The sequence below is a fragment of the Mizuhopecten yessoensis genome, unplaced genomic scaffold (genome assembly GCF_002113885.1).
Source record: "Mizuhopecten yessoensis strain PY_sf001 unplaced genomic scaffold, ASM211388v2 scaffold8841, whole genome shotgun sequence".
Classification (NCBI taxonomy): Eukaryota; Metazoa; Mollusca; class Bivalvia; order Pectinida; family Pectinidae; genus Mizuhopecten; species Mizuhopecten yessoensis.
In genome coordinates this window covers 613,608-619,761 of record NW_018407749.1, presented here as the reverse complement: position 1 = coordinate 619,761, position 6,154 = coordinate 613,608, and positions in this window count along the sequence as shown.

Sequence of the window (6,154 nt, the reverse complement as noted above, 5' to 3'; positions counted from 1 at the left end):
AAAAAAAATGCATTCTCAACACATTTATTGGACGTGAAAAACAACATTGTACAATCAGAAACGATGGATTTCAGGGGGCTAAATTACCGAGTTATCGTGGGGTATTTAAGTTTTATGAGTACACGTATGAAGCTCTCGGCGTGTCACATATGTCTACATGTACGTAGGACTTCGACCGTATAGCTGAATACGACCAGCCCGGATCATATTGCTGTATAAACATTGTTTAACTGACATGCTGTTGTGCATGTGATGGTATAATCAATTACGTTAATAATGAGACCTCTTTATTACTTTTTATTAAACAAGATGGTGCCCATAAAAAGTTCAGTTTATGCATAATCTATGACAAAATAACAAAAGAAAAGTGTGCTGAATCGATATTTGATATGAAATCCATTACTATCTCGCTAAAGATTGATTAGTCGTATAGAACACGTATAGAGACATACTGGTCAGAAAAGATTTTACCAACGATCAAGCGCGAGGGTGTTTTACAAAAAAGATTGAAAAACAACAATTGCAAATCAATGAATCACATGCTCAAGTTTCAAACTTATGAAGTTCCCGATCGAATTCAGGGTTTATGTACTTTATACTATTCATCAGTCTCAATACTATGATGTACCACGTAATTAGATTAAGTTTAAGTTCGTGGATGGTGTACGTAGAAAAATGAGTTCCCGAGCTTTTTCAGCATGCAACAATCGCATTACTTTTGATGGTCGTTGGTACCGGTGACTATGAACTGGCCGCGCACGCGCAAAATTTCAAGCTTAGTTATCTTGCGGGAATTGTCATCATTTGATAACGCCCTAAAAGTTAAAAGTTCCCAACACATGTGTGCTAGAAAACCGACTTTTGTTTTTACTTCTACGAATGATATGTTAACAATACCGCAGGAATCGCTAAAAATATGAAAATACCGACGGTATTAAGCATTAAGCTTTATTAAAAGTTATTTTTTATCTGATTTTTATTTATAAGTCTACAAATAAAAACGCAGTATTTATATGTTTTCAAACACATTACATATGTATAGTCAAACGAACATATATTACGGACAAAGAGTTCGTAGCGGTCTGGTAACTTCTACAAAGAATGGAACTGAAAAAAAATAATCCATGGAACTGAAATAAAATCATCCAAGAAGTACTGGAGGGATCTTTCTCAAATTTTATATGTAGGTTCCCCTTGCTCCTTAGCTGTGCATGGCAACCTTTGAGACTGATCGGATTAACAACATGGCCGACAGGCAGCCCTCTTGGATTTTGATATTGAAAGTTTGTTATTGTTATTTCTCGGGAAGTTTTAGAGGGATCTTTCTCAAATTTTATCTGTAGGTTCCCCTTGGTCCTTAACTGTGCAGGGCAACTTTTGCGACTGATCGGATAAACAACATGGCCGACAGGCAGCCATCTTGGATTTTGGTATTGAAAGTTTGTTATCGCTATTTCTCAAGAAGTACTAGAGGGATCTTTCTCAAATCTTATATGTAGGTTCCCTTGGTCCTTTAACTGTGCAGGGCATTTTTTTGAGACTGATCGGATAAACAATATGGCCGACAGGCAGCCATCTTTGATTTTGATATTGAAAGTTTGTTATCGCTATTTCTCAAGAAGTACTAGAGGGATCTTTCTCAAATTTTAGATGTAGGTTCCCCTTTGTCCTAACTGTGCAGGGTAATTTTAGAGACTGATCGGATAAACAACATGGCCGACAGGCAGCCATCTTGGATTTTGATAGTGAAAGTTTGTTATCGCTGTTTCTCGGGAAGTACGGGAGGGATCTTTCTCAAATTTTTAATGTAGGTTTCCCTTGATTCCTCGTTGTGTATGTTATATTTTGAGACTGATCATAAAACAAAATGGATTAAAAGAAGAACTAAACAGATCTTTCTCATATTGCAATGATCGATTCTATTTCTTTCACATTAAGTACTGTACTAGTAAATATGTGAAATGACAAACTCACTTTGAAGGTTGGCTTTCATACACATCAGTATTAAGTTTAGATCAAAAGTTACCTCAAGGTGCATTTACTGTTAACATGACTCGATCAAACAGATAAGAGGAAAGAAGAGAAAAAGATCGAACTGACAAAGTACTAATGGAGATGGTACAAAGGTGGGCGCCAAGATCCCTTTGGGATCTCTTGTTATAGTTTTTGTCTGGCGACATTTGTTGTCACTTGAAGACGCTTTCTATTCATTAAAAGCATTTGGTCATTTATCTCATTATACAATAAAAAATACACATATTTTTCTTAATGTTTACATACCTCATATTTTACAGCATGTTTTTTGTTTCTTCTGAGTGTTCCCTAGCTGCGATAACGTAGCCTTCTGACGACGACATTTTTTCAATCGGGGCAGAGGAGGCCGGGTATTAATATTAGTATTAAGTGTTCCCATGCATCCGAAGAACTGCATCAAAAATGCGTCCTTAGATTCTCGAGATAATGCACATTGATATTATTTAAGTACAGAAAACATGACTAGTCGATTGACTTATTTGTGTTTTGAAACTGCAAGTCACATTGTATAAATGTAGACGTGCAAGTTAGCCTGCACCCCTTGTCCCACACGCCAGAACTTGGCCAACATTTAGCACAATTACTAGCCGAAGAAACGGGAAAGAAGTGACTGAACAGATCGTCTAGCTCTGCAGCTATCACACTATCACATAAACTCATATACTTTAAATTGGGTGGAAGATAGACTGCTACATGTCACAAGTTTAAACGCAGCCACTGTGTCTGTCATCTTCCGTAGCGAATGTAAACAATCTACCGGAAGTGTGCGCACCAGAAAACGGAAATCCCTGTCGCTTGGATATTTAAGTCAATTTGATTAATTATTGATATCTAAAGTGTATGATATTGTTTGAATAATTAAGAGATAGCTTTCTAGTTTCAGTAGTTACATTATATGTATATGTTTTGGGAATAATACAAGTTATATTGTACATTTTTGTACAGTGAGATTTCCGTTTCCGCGCGAAACAGAAATAGAATAGAAATTTGACGTCTGTCGGAATTCCCGTTTTTCTCCCTTTTCATTAGCTAGAAGTTAAGGACCCAAATCCCAGCCGGCGGCTCATATGTGCTCCCATTTCCTATGTACTTTTAGTTCCGTATTACCATTCATTTTCTTGCTAATATAACTCAATTTTAGCGTTTTATAAACGATATGTTTATTGTATTTATCTACAATATTTGATGCTGAATCTATTTTTGGATACTCAACAGGTTCACTTATTATTTCTTACTCAATATTTTTTTATACTTTCTTTCAATATTCTTTAATACTTTTCCGGAATAGCGGACTACGTCTGACCAACTCAGAAATGAAGTTTCTTTTATCAATCGCTATTTGTGAAAGAACAATAAAACAAAGGTTTTCTGTTAAATAGTATCAGATGGCTGACAAATAGTTCTTGTTTTAGGAGTTCGTCTCTATCTGTTGGATAACTTAGTTTTAAAAATTGGGACCATGCCGTTAGAAGATTTATTCTTTTCGGATGTGTTGTTAGAAATACCATCAATCTGCATCTGTGTATTTGTCTGCCTCAAAACCAAACTACATGGTAGTGAAACGGACGTAAAAACACTTTATCAAACAGAAATATGGATCTTATGAAATTGATATCGATAAACAAATTTTATAAAATTGCATATTAAATAAAACGATCTGACATAATAGCGACATTGAATTGTCAAAGTGTACGTTGGTTGTATTTGATTTGATATTTGATTTCTTACAGTCAACCGAATTGAGCAGCTTCATAAAATATTAATGAAATAAAGCTTATGAAAACGTTTCGCAAGACTTTTTATTCATTATTCAATGTATTCTTACTTTTGTATATATATTTTTTTACCTAGACAAGTTGCATTGATTCCTGTTGGTTTTTTTTACCTGTATCGAGGTTTGTTCAATTTAATGTGTACATGTTTATACTATGGATTACGTCAAAAACATTATCAAAATTGGAGCTCAACGAGAATTGATAATTGAATACTAAATAATTTGTTACATCAGAAACGACAAATAGCATGCTATTACAACTGCTCTTTTACGATAGTTTTCACAATGGAAACTATCTTTTGTGGACAAAATCTTAAAAGGTACCTTGAAACCAAATGGACGCTACAAAACAGATAGTGTATCGCCAATATCAGGCTCCAGCAAATACCATCTGTAGTATTATTTGTGATTTTTTTTATTTATTTAGATCCATACTTGACTAACAATATTGCTCAGTATTGGTAAAACTCTTTTACAACAGAATAATAACAATTTGGAACAAATCGGTGCTTGGGTTGCAGACCAATAACAACCTTAAATCTTAAAAGAGATCAAATCAGAAAAATGACTTTAAACAGTACACGGCATCAGGGATTGTTCTCAAAATGTCGTTTGTGTCATGTACGCAGTATCTATATTTCAAACATTTTTTATCGAGAAAGGAAAAAAAACCCAGCGAAACTGACAAATTCATCTGACCGCGCACTCTCTTGTCTGCCTAAATCTAAAATACAGTTTCGGGAAGATACCTGATCACCACATTCCGCTCAATTCAACACATTATTTTTACGGGTTTTTCACGGGCTGTAAAAGCCAAGGCTCGATCTCAATTTCTGACGTATCCTTATCTCCAAGGGTTCATTGCACTTTCCTCCACTGAACCTGTTTGGAGATATGGAATAGGCCTTCAGCAATGTTGTAAACGCTTAAATGGATGGCTAAAAGCACAAATATTAATATATAAAACATTCTATTTTTATATTGTTTCATCATATATATATATATATCACAATACTTCTATAAAAAAAAAAAATTAAAAAAATACATAAGACGAAAATCGTCAAGTTTTCACAAAAGGAAATAGGGCTTGTGTTGCTCAGCTGTTGCTTTCTTTTTCTAAAATATAAAAAGTTGAAAGAATCTTGCAAGCTGGAAACAATGGTGACTTTCTAGAGATTCCTTATAGACCCAAACAACATTACTCGATAAGAGTAATGGAAGAACCGTTTGAACTGTTGGACCTGATAACTACTCAAAAGTGTTTGTATCAGTCATTCAGAGAACCAGGTAGTCTTGTGTGGATTACGAATCAACATGAAACAAATGAAACAGCTTGATCAGGAGCATGACAGGATTATTAAAATAGAATTTTGGTACGGTTTGCCGGGTGAAAGTTAAGACGTTGAAAATTTATTTCTTATCCATTTATATAGCAGGTTGACATCCGAGAGTGAATTGACTATAAAAAAGATAACATATGACCAGGGCCTTGCGATGAACATTACAATAAAATTCTCCAAAATCAGCCTTATGGAAATTGAGAAGTTGAAAATGTCTCATCCAATCATTGGCAAAGGAGTTCAATTGAGCCAGACAAATAACAGTTATTAAGTGGACCAATTGCGACAATTTTGTGAACATTTGCGAATATTGTTAGACATCCAGACGATGTCGAAAGACTTTGTTTTTTCTTGCTTCCCATAGTGTGATTCACACTCCTGTCAACAACGTTGAATCCAATCGCCCAGATTTTCCCCATGCCAAATGATATCAAAAAGCATTTCACTATATTTGAGGAGGAGTCTTTTTAATTTAATATCCCATTTTGAACCCCGTTCCCAGGAGGACAACACCCTTTATTTAAAACAATCACTTCGCACAACGTTGTTTCACACTAATTCAGGATAATCTTTAAAAATAAATCATCGTTTCCTTTTCTACGACGAGATCCATTTATCAAAAAGAAAGGCACGCCTTTCATTTATACAACACGTATGTCCTGTGGCTGGAGGACAGAACCCATTGTCTATTTACTTAAGCGAAGGTTCAATACTAAGGTCAATTGTAAGATAGTGCCAAGCCAGTTGAGGCAACAAAACATTAGTCCATGGCATGATCTTTCCGGCCAGGTGAGACATGTATTGACATAACATTTGAAGACATCGGTGTTACTGAAGCTGAAAGTGACATCGCAATGAATTTGATGGCGCAAACAATTCTTCACCTCTGCATGCCTGCGCATTTCTGGTCTTAAAAATGTGTTTACACATATGAAGGCAAAAAACTTCGCATCGGGTTTTAAATCTGCACTACATAATACTGTGCATCTGAGCGTAACGACAACTT